We start from the raw sequence: 14,240 nt of genomic DNA, 5'->3' as shown, positions 1-14,240 counted from the left end.
AGGAAGCAGCTGAGTACTGGTAAGAGCAACCAAAACCCGATTCCTGGAACTCAACCCAAGGTTTCTTCCAAGTGCTGAAAAATTGTGTGTGTGTGTGTGTGTGTGTGTGTGTGTGTGTGTGTGTGTGTGTGTGTGTGTGTGTGTGTGAGTGTGTGTGTGTGTGTGTGTGTGTGTGTGTGTCACTGTGACTAACTGTATACAAATTATGCAGCAAACAATACAGTGTGCCATTCTAAGTCAGTGTATAATGTAAAATGGTCCCACATAACCTCCATAAAATTGCAAAGACATGCTGCGATTAAATGCAAACCTTAGCGTGTGTGTGTGTGTGTGTGTGTGTGTGTGTGTGTGTGTGTGTGTGTGTGTGTGCCTGCAAACTGCACAGGGGCCCAGTAGTAGGCAGAAACAGATGCCAGGGTGCTGATTAGCGTGGGGTTAAGACTGTTAAAGTAAGCAGCAGAGTGCTGACATGGTGGCCTGAATATTTGCCCTTCCCATTCGGGACGCACTTTCCTTCTATCGTCTCTTCTTATGCTTCTACTCACACGTTTATTTCTTTCAGTTCCTCTTGTTTTTTTGTTTTTTTTAAGTTGAACAGAAGTGAGAAGTAGGGAAAAAAATGTGGCAACAGGTCTGGTCCTGCTTCCTTTGGAACTGCGAGACTGCGAGCAAATGATGGAGGTGTAGAGAGAGAGAGAGAGAGAGCGCAAGAGAGAGCAAGAGAGAGAGAGGGTGTTGCTATAGAAACCTGAGCAGCATTGGTGGCAGTAGTGTAGAGGCTAATTCTGGAGAGATAGCAAACGAAGGAGGGAGGTAGGGAGGGAGAGACAGAAGGAGAGAAGAAAGAGAGTGAGAGAGAAAGAAAGCGAAGGAATTGGCCCTAGCCTTCCCACAACACACTGCACGGCACACCGCTTATGCGCGCTGAGTGGTTTTCCCTCGTCCCTGGGCTGCTTGGCGCTTCGTTACTGTCTGACAGGAACCACGGAGACAGAAAGAACGAAAGAGTGGCTCAGAGGGAGGACTCTGAGGAAATCAGGTGAGAACCACACACCTTTTCCTGCTTGACTTGAGTGTCCCTTAAGATTTTTTTTTCCTCTCTATTTCTCTCTCTCTTTCAGAATCTATTTTGTTTTTACTTTACCAATTAGAGCAACATAACTGCAGGGTGCTATTAGTTTTGCTTTTAACTTCAGTCAAGGGATTTTCATTAACATCTTGCAAGCTGCAAACTAAAAGTTAAAAGCACCGTGCTTGATGCCGTGTACTTGTCTCGGGGCGTCGTTTGTCGTTCATATTTCCCCGTTGCTGTAAAGCTTGTTAGCTCGCATTTACATGCACAGTAGATCACTTCACAGATGCTGTACATAAACTAGTTTGGGTTTTGTTTAATGTGCGCTGTCATCTTGAGCAAACACACTTTCATTCATCGTATCCAAGCGTGTTCAAAGCTTCCTTCTGTTTTAAAGCCATGGCTAACCAGCATCTTCCGAGAGCCACGTGACCCGTTCTGCTATTTGCTCAGAGGGGAATTAGTTATAAGTATGCCATCTGTTGAATTGGATTCAGAGGCGAGTCAAGGAAAGCAGTTGGGAGATGTGGGAGGACCTTGGGGATCGTACACAGATTTCTAATCAGAAAAAATAAATAAATTTGTTCTGTATTATAGGAACAAATATATGCGATTAGCTCAGAACATTCACAGTGTTCATTATACCATAACCTTAAGGCTAAAGGAAACCTAAACACATCATTGCTTTGTAATGAAGTTAAAGGCGGGGTCTCCGATTTTTGAAAGCCAATGTCGACATTTGAAATCACCAAAACAAACACGCCCCTAACCCAAACGGGTCCCACCCCTGTATCGATAGCTCCGCCCACACATACATACGTAACCCAGGCGACTAATGGAAATAAACGTGTCTTTATCATATCTGAAGGGAAGAACAATACGATTGTAGATAAACAAACAAGCAAAAATGCCACACAAGCATAATCATGTAAAGGACAAAGGCATATATTAGTTCTGTGTAACAAAGCAAAACCAACGTTACTCACCTATCGAGAAGGAAAAAAGCGCCTCAGCGTCTTAAGTAAAGTCGGCCACATATTCACAGGTCGGAGTTTCCCGAGTCGATAACTCCTGAGCTAAACGCTGTTACTACACAAAACGCGGTTGTAGCTGCCTCTCTACATTACTACGATAGAAAAGAGGTGTTATTTGTGTAGTAACAGCGTTTAGCTCAGGAGTTATTGACTCGGGAAACTCCAACCTGTGAATATGTGGCCAACTTCCTGCTCCTTCAGTTCTCTCCAGCGCTGGAAAGCTGATCCTATATTAACACGTCCTACTTCTTGCTTTATCGTAAGCCTTTCTTCTCTTTCTTTCTTTGTTTTTATCCTCCATGTCAATGTTAAAACCGCTTTCTGCTAACGTCACACACGCGCACTGAACACTCTCTCAACAGCATATTGACAAGCCCCGCCCCTTTCTGCTCATTGGCTACACGTTTGTTTTGATTTTTGTTTTTGATTTTTGTTAATTATTCGGCCCGACTCGGGTTTTTTGAAGCATTTCTCAAAAATCGGAGACCCTGCCTTTAATACTGGTCTTGTGGATTGAATATGCGCCACAAAGTCTGCTGTTTTCCTAATATTTGAAGTAGTATAATTTCAAAAATTTTAAAATAAAGTGGGTGGGGCTAGGCTTTGGAGTAATAATGGTGTAAACACTTCCTTTACCAATCACAGGACTCATAGTGTACGTTCATCCCAGTTATTCCTTCCCTGCTTGAGCAATCTAATTCTGTTTGAGCAACCTAGCATATGAAAGCTAACCTAGCAAGCAAACGCTAACCTAGTGAGCTAAAGCTAACCTAGAGAGCAGGTTAATTCTACATTAGCAACTGTAACTAAATGCGAGATGGCAGTCAGACAATTCTCATCGGAATATTAGACAACGCCCAGTATGACCTTTTTTAATCGGTATGTAATGTTTTATCCAGTTTGTCTTTCTGCCAAAGTTCAACAAACGAATCTGTTTTATATCATTCAAGCATGTCTTTTTTTTCAAATTTGTTGTTGCGAGATCTTGTTTTCTGCCTTTAGATCTAAAAAAAAAAAACCTGAGACTCTTCCACACGAGACTCCTTTCTGAATCATCTCCTTCCAAAAAAAAAACATCACTTCATGAACAGTTATCTATTTTTCTTTGTAGAACAACCCATTTTTGACCGGTTAATTTTGTTAGCTCTGAAAAATGTATTGTTTACCTGCTGGTTTTGAGAATTTACCTCATTAGACCGATCAGATTTGAGACTACATCATGACTGTGGTATTGAGATTATTATCTTCTCGGTTTGTCACAAACAGCTCAGTCCCTGTCTTGTCTGCGCACATGCACATGCTCGCAGAAGTGTGAATGGAAAGTGAAACCATGTAATAAGAGGTTATGAAGTGACAGCCAATGATTTTGCACATACTCTAATCTCTGAGTGATTGTTATGTGATAATGAAGTCAGGCAGGAACACCAAGGACGAGAGGGCAGCCGTTCTTTGTCTGCTTGCAGTAACACTTCAGCGATTCAGCAGCTGATCTCATGCATCCCGTGATGCACCGCTCAGCACCCTCGGCCTGGCTTCACCCTCTGCAGTGAAAATTCACAGCCAGGCTGCAGTTATTTGCAGGGTCCTGATAGTTTCCCATTACTCACAGCATAGCCTCTATAATACAGGGGTAAGAGGGTTCCTTCCAGGCTTTTAAGCATGTACAGTAGCATTTACACTCAATGTCTGAAGAATTCACAGAATATTATGGTGTACTACGATAAAGAAATCTTATACTGTACAATGCTGGAATACAACTTGGTGACTTTTTGGACTTCTTTAGTGATTTTATTTATAAAAAAAAATAGAACCTATTGGCAAAGCTAGTGACTTTTTCAACCGATGTTAGCGACTGTCCTGCATGTGATAAAACTCTCCAGTATATATATATATATATATATATATATATATATATATATATATATATATATATATATATATATATATATATATATATAAGGTGGTGAATGTGTGAGTTTACTGTGTAGATTTGATTGACTCACCATTAGTGTGTAAAAGCTGACTGAGTTTGACTTGTGTCAGCCATTGCTCCCAATGACCAATGAATGATCACCAATGTACTCAATGACCAATCACTGATCACCAATGATCTCAATGACCAGTCATTGATCACCACTGATCTTAATAACCAATCACTGATAACCAATGTTCTTAATAACCAATCACTGATTACTAAAATTCCCAATGACCAATCACTGATCACCAATGTTCTCAATGACCAATCACTGATCACCAATGATCACAATGACCAATCACTGATAACCAATGTTCTTAATAACCAATCACTGATCACCACTGATCTCAATAACCAATCACTGATCACCAATGTTCTTAATAACCAATCACTGCTTACTAAAATTCCCAATGACCAATCACTGATCACCAATGATCTCAATGACCAATCACTGATCACCACTGATCTTAATAACCAATCACTGATCACCAATGTTCTTAATAACCAATCACTGATCACCAATGTTCTCAATGACCAATCACTGATCACCAATTATCACAATGACCAATCACTGATCACCAATTATCACAATGACCAATCACTGATCACCACTGATCTTAATAACCAATCACTGATCACCAATGTTCTTAATAAGCAATCACCGATTACTAAAATTCCCAATAACCAATCACTGATCACCAATGTTCTCAATGACCAATCACTGATCACCAATTATCACAATGACCAATCACTGATCACCACTGATCTTAATAACCAATCACTGATCACCAATGTTCTTAATAACCAATCACTGATTACTAAAATTCCCAATAACCAATCACTGATCACCAATGTTATTAATAACTTATCACTGATTTCCAATTTTCTCGATGACCAATCAGTGATCACCAATGTTCTCAGTGATCAATCATTGATTGTCAATGTTTCCCAACATCCAGTTAATGATCACCATTATTCCCCTTGAACAATCACTGATCACCATTGTTTCCCATGATTAGTTCTTGACTGTTGTTGTTTTACAATGACTAATCTGTGATCACTTTTGTTCCCAATGTCCAATCACTGATTACCATTGTTCTAAAGGACCAATCAGTGATCACTATTTTTCCTTATGACCAACCAACGATTACCACAGTTTCTAAAGGCCAATCAGTGATCTTCATTGGTTGATATCATTGACCAAATACCAATCACTGATCATTGTTGTTTCCCATGGCTAATCACCGTCCCCTATTGTTCCCAATGACTGGTCGCGGATCACCATTGTTCACAATTGCTTCCTATGATCAATCACTGATCACTATTTTGTGTCCATTAATGCACTTTTATTTCCTTCTATTTCCTGACTAGCACTGAATGATTTTTTTATCAAGGAAAGTGATACCATGACAAAATACTTCAGCACTTTATCTCTAGAGAAATAAGTCGTGTAATAAATCTCTTGCAGACTTAATATAAGTAATATAATCTTATTTTGATTTAACAACACGAAACATTCCGTCTTCAAACAATAAACCGTATTCTGTGAATGATTATGTTGATTCATTGACTTTGTATATTAGTCTGCAATATGCTGAAGATCTGAAGACTGAGCCAAAATACTGACCCTTACTGTCTCTAAACCTGGTCCAATATGCGTAAACGGATGCGTCTCGGAAGTGACCTTATCGGGAATGAAAAAAATTGACCTTACCGGGAATGAAATAGGGACCAGAGGAAGACGAGGAGGTGAGTGAGAGGTCAGTCAGAGGGAGAGGATATTAAAAAGTGATTGAGTAACCAGTCAGCATGTTGAAATGGGTCAGAGGCTGGAGACCGATAGCACATCTACTTAACCATGTGCTCCCAAGGCAGCTTTCATAGCGTCATAGCGTCACTTAGACCGATGCTCCGTTTTAAGTGTAATATCAAAAGATGTAGGAAAGTGTGAGGGTCTAGAGTGGGGGATGTGGTAGCCTAATGGTTGAGGTGCTGGACTTTCAATCATAAGGTTGTGAGTTTAAATCCCAAGTCCACTAAGCTACCCTTGCTGGTCCCCTTTGAAGGCCCTTAACCCTAAATTGTTCAGTTGTATAAAATGAGACAAACTGTAAATCAGTCTGGATAAAATGTGTCTATGTAGAGTGGTAGTTTAGTCGCAGCCTCTGATGCTCCACCCACTTTTATGTATAATAATGCATCCTGTTCCCTAGACTAGATTTTAAAATGTAGTTGCGCTGGAGATTTTTCTGAAACCTGGCAACCCTGATTACACCTGGTGCATCAAAAATACATAAAAAAAAACCCATATGATTCCTAAGCATAGTGACTATATTTTGTCTCCTGTTATGGATTTACACTGAAATTGGATCATATCATAACCTATAGATTAAGCAAGCTACAGTATATGAGGCACATCAACCTGCTGCTGAATGACTTCACTCACGATTAGTGTAAAAAATAAATATAAATCTCCAGTAATATCTTTCACATATTAAAAACTGTAAAACTTACTTTTATGTTATTAGTCCATTACTTTATTTTTAATACCTTTTCCTCTGAGAGTTATTTATGGTCTTTATTACTTCAGCAAATCTCAGACTGGCTCATAATAAAGTTTGTACATAGCAACACTAAAATCTTCTCAAGTTGGGTTTGTGTACTGTATATTTCGGCATCATAAATATTCATATATATCAAAATTATTATGATGCATATAATGCACAAGTCCTGATAACAGTTCTAAGTGACTTTTATTATGTATCATACCGTCGGCTACTATTATTCACAAACGAGCAATAATATGAGCACCAGGTAAACGAATCCTAGGTTCATTGTATCGTCATTTCCATCATGATTTCTCTTTATTCGCACGCCAGACAGTTTTTCCACTTCAACAATGAATAATCTGAAAAATCTTTGTCATTATTTCCTATATCTGTGATTTAGATTCCATTCAGCTTCCATTGCACAAAAACCTCCAGGTGTATTGAGGAAACCCAATATTCCTACAACTGCCATGACAAAAAAAAGCCAGTGTTGCGAAAGTGGACAGCCATTCTAGTGAACTTATTAATATATACCGGTATTGTAAGAGATGATAACAGAATTCTCCATATAACAAGCTAACTGTGCCATGCCACATCCATCCACAAGGTGTGAGATGGAACCTTTCTGTCAGCTGGATAGACAAAAAGCTTGGAAAGGCCATTCTAGCAATTTCCAATTCCATGTGTGAGTTCCCTGTAGAGAAAAGTGTGTACGTGCAGGTCACTCATACAGAGAGCGCAAGAGTTGATGCTGGCTGTATCCTTATGGGTTTAGCCAGCTAGACAAGGCAAGTCAATAATTAAATGAGAGTGTGACCTCTTAGCGGCTAGATACTCACTTTACGGAAATGACATTTAAGTTTTTTCAGTGTATTTTTTGTTCTTTTTCGTAAAGCATTTAAAGTGTAAATGATGCCGTTTATTTGTACTTATCTGCACACAGCTACAAAGCTACACCTACATCGTATCTACACCTACTGTAGCATGTGAAAAATAATTCAACAAAAGTGCTACATTGGTACTAGATAGGAAACAATAGGTGTAGCTAAGGAGTTGACTAGTGATGACAAAAAATTTAGCTAGCTAACACAAAAGCTAGTTTCTAACCCCAGCAAAACACAACAAAATAATTAATTTGAAATAAGCATCATTTAAAATTTCTTTAGTTTGCTTTTCAGTAATGATATTGATTTTGTAAAGCTAGCATACAGTAGACTAGTTAACTGCAATGTTAGCTTAGACTTTTTTGTAGTTTGCTAGATGACAAAAGGAATGTTTATGTCTGTTACTGTATTTGTCGTAGCTTTATGAATGTATGGGTTTAGATGTAAATCAAAAAAACCATCCGGGTTTTGGTTTTGGTCTGATTCCTGAGGTGAAAATTCGGGGGCGGGGGGTTCAGAGATAGATGTGGTTAAGTCAGTGGGGATTTAGAGCTGATTGCTGTAAATAAGAGAAGAAATGCTTGTGGTATTACACTAACACAACAGTGTACATTGCTGAATTTAGACAGGTCATTCTAATAAGTTGTACAGTATTTTCTAGATTTCACACAAGCCAAAGTAAAAATCTTACTACTGCCACGAAATCCTCACCAGGACGCTAACGCAATGCGACAAAGTTGCTGTCTTATGACGTAAGATGATTCATGATGTACAATGACAAGAGAGAGAATTTTCAATGACGATATTAAGTAGGCGGGGCCAGGCGACATGATAAATTTTTACCTTATGTAAATAAGAACCCAAGCGATGTTGTGGCTATTAATGAGAGTTGAGCTCTGCAGGACTTTATCTTCTTGCTGTGGTATTAATATTATACTCACTGGATTTTTCATCAAGATGTAAAGTAAATTATTGTGATTTATTGCTCCAAATACTGTATTCTGGGAAGCTAAAGAAAAAAAAAAACTTTGTTGAGAAATGTGAAAGATGTAAAACGTCTAAAGACATGTTTCACAACATAACAAGGGCAAATATTTAAAAAGGACGTAAAGTATGGCATATTGTTTATTAATACATAAAGCGGTTTATTTTTGCCCCATTTTCAAAGGCTCTTGTTGCATGTGCTCCTGATTCCCTCCCCTATTTATACCCGTTGTCTCGTGTGTCTCTGCCTTTGGCTCCCGGTTATGTCTCATGTTTTTGGTTACGTTTCGTGTTTTTAGTTTCACGTTTGTAGTTTTTGTTTTTCAATCATCTAGTTATCTCCAGATGTTTCCATGTGTTTATAGTTCTGGTATTTTAATGAATCCCCAGTTTGCTATGCTATCCCCGCATTTGGCATGGATAATACGACAATAATTTATTTCTGTAAAACATGGATGAAAACTAGCTTAATTATGCTTAATTGCTCTAGCTTATTACGTGTAGATATAATGTCTACATGCTAGCAGTGAGACGAAGCTAGCACATTCACACATACAGGGACTTTATCGCTGCAAGTTTATAATACCGGTTGCCATGGTAATGTCATAAACATCTGTCTTATCACTAACGCTTTACTTTCCATTGGTAGTCGCTGCACAGAGTCGCACTGTATTTAAAAAAGTTGCGATTTTCTCAACGTCGCATTGCTGATGAGGACACACCCACATCTGGTCCCCAACAGCACAAGTGGCTAAAATGTTTGTCTCTGCTTACATCGCTGTATATGTGAAGATCAATCTTTGTTAGAAAATCTATTGATAAATCAGTGAAAAAAAAATGTTTGCACTTTACCCAAGCAAGATATATATATATATTTAAAATATTTTATTAATTAATTTATATTTATATTTATATTCTATATTCTATATTTATATATATATTATATATATATATATATATATATATATATATATATATATATATATATATATAATAGAGTAATTTATGATTTAATTGCAAACTAAGTCACTGTAAGTTTAGTCACTGTATCAGAAATTTGTCTTAATGTCCGTGTATCTGAAACGTACTCCGATGGGGAAGTCATAAAAATATCAAGCGGAATTTCCCTTCACTCCCGTGCCATCTGAGGCCAAAAGTGCAGTGAAAGCTGAATTTTTTTATTTATTTTTAAATCCATAGCTATGATTTTCCACTTGCTGGTATGTTGTAGGCATCTGGAACACATTGGTGTGATGCCCTGTAGTCTGCAGTTTATTCTATTTGCAAAAAATGAAAGGAATAAGGGAATAATATCTACCACTTTAAAAGTTGTAGATGTTAACATTTTATTTGCATATTTAAAATTAAACATTTTAAACAAAATAATCTGAAGTAATTTTAACATTCTTACATTAAAGGTAGCTGAAAAGTCATTAAACCTGAGTTACTTGAGGTTCCGACTGAGCATGCCCAGTGACGTTTGCCATGAGGGCAGCCCTTTTCTCCACCAGTGGGGGGGGGGCGTGGCTTATGAACATAATTTGCATATATGAAAAATGAAAAAAATTAAGTGTTGTGTAAGTGTTGTTTTTTAAGTTCTTGTTTTTTTCTTCTTTTCTTTGCTGTTTAACGCCTAGGCCTGTTGTGTTATGACACCTTTTTGCAATATTCAGTATTTTTGTAGAATTTTCTCGTGTCAGACTCAAATAACTGTAAATAGTCATGTTGCGTTTTGTCGTCGTTTTTGTTCTAACGTAGTAATAAATTGAGTGTTTATATTAATAAAAATGATTTATTAATATATTTATGAAATTATTTATTAATTAAAAAGGCATGAAATGAAAATAGTTTTTGATTTTTTTTTAAGTAAATATAAAATTTCAAATAGATCTAGATTTAGTAACATTTTATCTCCGATCTTTTTATTTATTTATTTATTTATTTATTTATTTATTTATTTATTTATTTATTTATTTATTTATCTATCTATCTATCTATCTATCTATCTATTTATTTATTTTATATCTACTAACATATTCAACTAGATGGAACTACAAACATTCATCTGCAGGTAGACAAATGAAATTTAATCCAGCACCTTCTTATACAAAATAAATAAAATTTAAAAATATTTATTACCGGTGAATAGAAACGCACTCGCATTAGAATTTAAAGCGTCACGTCTCATGTCCGATTCATTTCTGGCCCTCGCTTGTTTTTTTGTTTACCACAGAGCAGCAGGTTTAAATGGAGTTTGGGTTATAAGAGGAGTTATCCTGTACACCATGAATAAAATACTGCAGGAGTGGAGGAGTGAAAGAGAAACAGACTCAGAGAGAGAGAGAGAGAGAGAGAGAGAGAGAGAGAGAGAGAGAGAGAGAGGGAGCACTGTGACAGTTTCCATGATGGATCTCAGTGTCGGAATGAGTGTGAATGTTTAGCTTTGGCCTTTATAAATATTTACAGCCTCGTGCTCTGGACTGTAACTTGGACTGGATTTCTGGGACTGGCACAACACTGTGACCAAAAAAGGATTCGTGGTCTAATAAGGGTGCAAGGTTTGTGTGTGTGTGTGTGTGTGTGTGTGTGGTTGTGTGTGTGTGTGGTTGTGTGTGTATGCGTGTATGTTTTAGTGTGGTTGTGTGTGTGTGTGTGTGTGTGTGTGTGTTTCTGTGAGTATGTTTTAGTGGGGTTTTGTGTGTTTGTATGTGTGTGTCTTTTTGTGTGTGTTTTTTACTTACTGTGTGTGTGTGTGTGTGTGTGTGTGTGTGTGTGTGTGTGTGTGTGTGTGTGTGTGTGTGTGTGTGTGTGTGTTGACGAGGATGACTTTTTGCTTAGCCAGCACAAGCCGTTGCCTGCAGATGGAATTTTAGGGGCAATTAAAAAAGGCTTCTTGCACAATAGACATAAACAATAAAATGAGCCATAAATTAGCTCTTGGACCCATTTGAATTCTTGCTAATTAAAGTTGGTACCAGAATGTCAGCCATTTTCAAAATGTCTCGTGAATGAATAGTTCTTACTTTCCTTGAAGTTATTATTTGTTTCAAGGTTTTTTTTTTATCAGAGTGAGCAGTGAGGAAGAGCAGTGAGGAAGATGAGATCTAAACAATTATCAGAGCTGTTCATTCTGTATCAGGGTCACAGAGTCAGGAGTCTATCGCAGTGGACTGGGGGCACAAACTGGGGAACACCATGGGGGGCAACCAGTCTAGTGCACACACACACACACACACACACACACACACACACACACACACACACACACACACACACACACACACAAAATTATCTAACATCTTTTTGGACTGGGAAGAAAACCAGAGTACCCGGAGGAAACCCATGAAGCACAGGGTGTACTAGCAAACTCCATACTCCATGCACAAAGGGCAGGAATCAAACCCCCATCTCTGAGGTTTGAGGCAACTGCACTAACCCCTAGCCCTCCCCTCAATACACTCCCAATGGTAGTGGTGGCTCCAGTGGTTAAAACTCTGGGTTTTTGATTGGAGCATGAGGGTTCGAACCCCAGCACTGCTTGCACAAGGCCCTTAACCCTCACTGCTCTATGGGTGCTGTATCATGTCTGACCTTGTGCTCTGACCCCCTGACCTCCAAAGCTGGGATATCTGAAGAAAATAATTCCACTGTGCTGTAAATTATATGTGACAAAATAAAGTCTTCTATTCTCTCAAAGCTTTTGTTATAAAATAATAATAATAATAATAATAATAATAATAATAATAATAATAATAATAATAATAATAATAATAGAATATTGTAATCTTAAAATATAAATAATTAAATAATAATAAAATATTGTAATGTGACAGTTGGGGTCTAAAACATCCTGATAAAAAGTTAGCTTTAATAAATAATTGTTATAATCATGTCCCATTATTATGGATAATTATAACGAAAAAGTCAAGAGCCTTATTCAATTTCGGGGTTGTTTTCTGCTAAAAAAAAAACAAAAAACAGTTAATAACATAATTAGTCAAGAAAACGACTTATTTGAACCGATTAGCGGATTAATCAGAGAGGCCGGATCTCACGGTAATGAAAGGCCGGTGATTAACGCTGTGTAGAAACAGTGGTGTAGCTACAGGAGGTGGATTTCAGGGTGAAATATTTCCCAGTGCTTTCCAAGTGCCTAATTATGGATGATTAACATAACACATAAACATACAACAAAGCTCTACAATATAGATGTACGGTAAATATGTCGTGGCCTAATGGTTAGAGAGCCTGACTCCTAACCCTAAGGTTGTGGGTCCGAGTCTCGGGCCGGCCACGACTGAGGTGCACTTGAGCAAGGCACCGAACCCCCACGACTGCTCCCCAGGCGCCGCAGCATAAATGGCTGCCCACTGCTCCGGGTGTGTGTTCACGTCATGGTGTGTGTGTTCACTTTGGATGGGTTAAATGCAGAGAACAAATTCTGAGTATGGGTCACTTAGCTGTATTTAGTCTAAATAATAATAATAATAATAATAATAATAATAATAATAATAATAATAATAATAATAATAATAATAATAATAATAATAATAATATATTGTTATTGTTGTTTATCTATTAATAAAAATAGATCTAAATAAATTCTAAATAAACGTGTTGCAATGATGTTTCTAATTCAACAGTCGTATCTGGTATTCTATATTAAACTGCCTAGACGAACCAATCAGGATTGTGCGTTTTTTGCTGCTGCTGCTGTTGTTGTTGTTGTTGTTGTTGTGTTTGTCATTGTTTTTCTCCATTTCTGTTTGATCGGATCTGTTAAATTCACACAAATTCGAATACTATTTGGCACCTACTGTATCCAACCGTGCTCAGTACTTTTTTTCTACATCTGTCATAAAAGTAGAATAAAAAATTAGAGTTAGGATAAAGATAAAAAATAGAAATATAGCTCGTAATAGAGGATTATTACAAGATGAGGAAGAACGGAAAGACTATGTTTTTTTATTTTTTTTTAAATAAGATGTCATTTTCTTTTGAACACGTTATTTGAATGGTTATTAACACAACACGACGGCGCGCCTTAAATGATTACATAATGATAAATGACTCCTGCCGTCTCCACTTCTGCGCCACTCCATCATCCGTCCAACAGGAGTGAACACGTCACACTGATCAATAGAACTGAAATAACTCTACAGACTATGGCGTGATTTTAATTAGATTTTATTTAACTTCTTTTTTTTTCTGCTCTCTCATTCTTTACTTTAATGAATTTCTAGAAATTCTTCACCCTGAAGTTGGATAAAGCTTCAGCCAAATTTAGGAAATAGTGTATTACAGCAAAAGGCTAACTAAAAAATCATGTGTTAATCAAATTCTGCTATATCTAATATATGTTTATGGTGATACATGGATTGATATTGTCTGTCGTGACTGATGCTTGGTGATATCTTTATGATGTTAACTTGATTTATCTTAAGCTGAAAACCGAGAGGGTTTTATATAAATGTGGCAACAAATGAAACGCTTGGTACAGCGAGTATGAACAGATGTATTGATTTATGATGTACACATTCAATCATTCATTCATTCATTCATTTTCTCGGGTCACGGGGAGCCTGTGCCTATCTCAGGCGTCATCGGGCATCGAGGCAGGATACACCCTGGACGGAGTGCCAACCCATCACAGGGCACACACACACTCTCATTCACTCACACACTCACACACTACGGACAATTTTCCAGAGATGCCAATCAACCTACCATGCATGTCTTTGG

General features: G+C 37.5%; 1 protein-coding gene across 1 annotated transcript in view; it reads left to right on the top strand.

Annotated features, from left to right (window-relative positions):
- Nucleotides 1–471: 471 nt before the first annotated feature.
- LOC113640322 (muscleblind-like protein 1) overlaps nt 472–14,240 on the top strand; it is a 117,717-nt gene continuing 103,948 nt past the window's right edge. The window contains exon 1 of the mRNA XM_047806162.1: nt 472–1,039. The gene's annotated coding sequence lies outside the window, so the exon portion shown is untranslated. The remainder of the gene's footprint in view (nt 1,040–14,240) is intronic.

Source organism: Tachysurus fulvidraco, chromosome 22 (assembly GCF_022655615.1).
Source record: "Tachysurus fulvidraco isolate hzauxx_2018 chromosome 22, HZAU_PFXX_2.0, whole genome shotgun sequence".
NCBI lineage: Eukaryota > Metazoa > Chordata > Actinopteri > Siluriformes > Bagridae > Tachysurus > Tachysurus fulvidraco.
The sequence above is the reverse complement of the archived record's forward strand: the minus strand, read 5'-3'. Positions and strand labels throughout refer to the sequence as shown.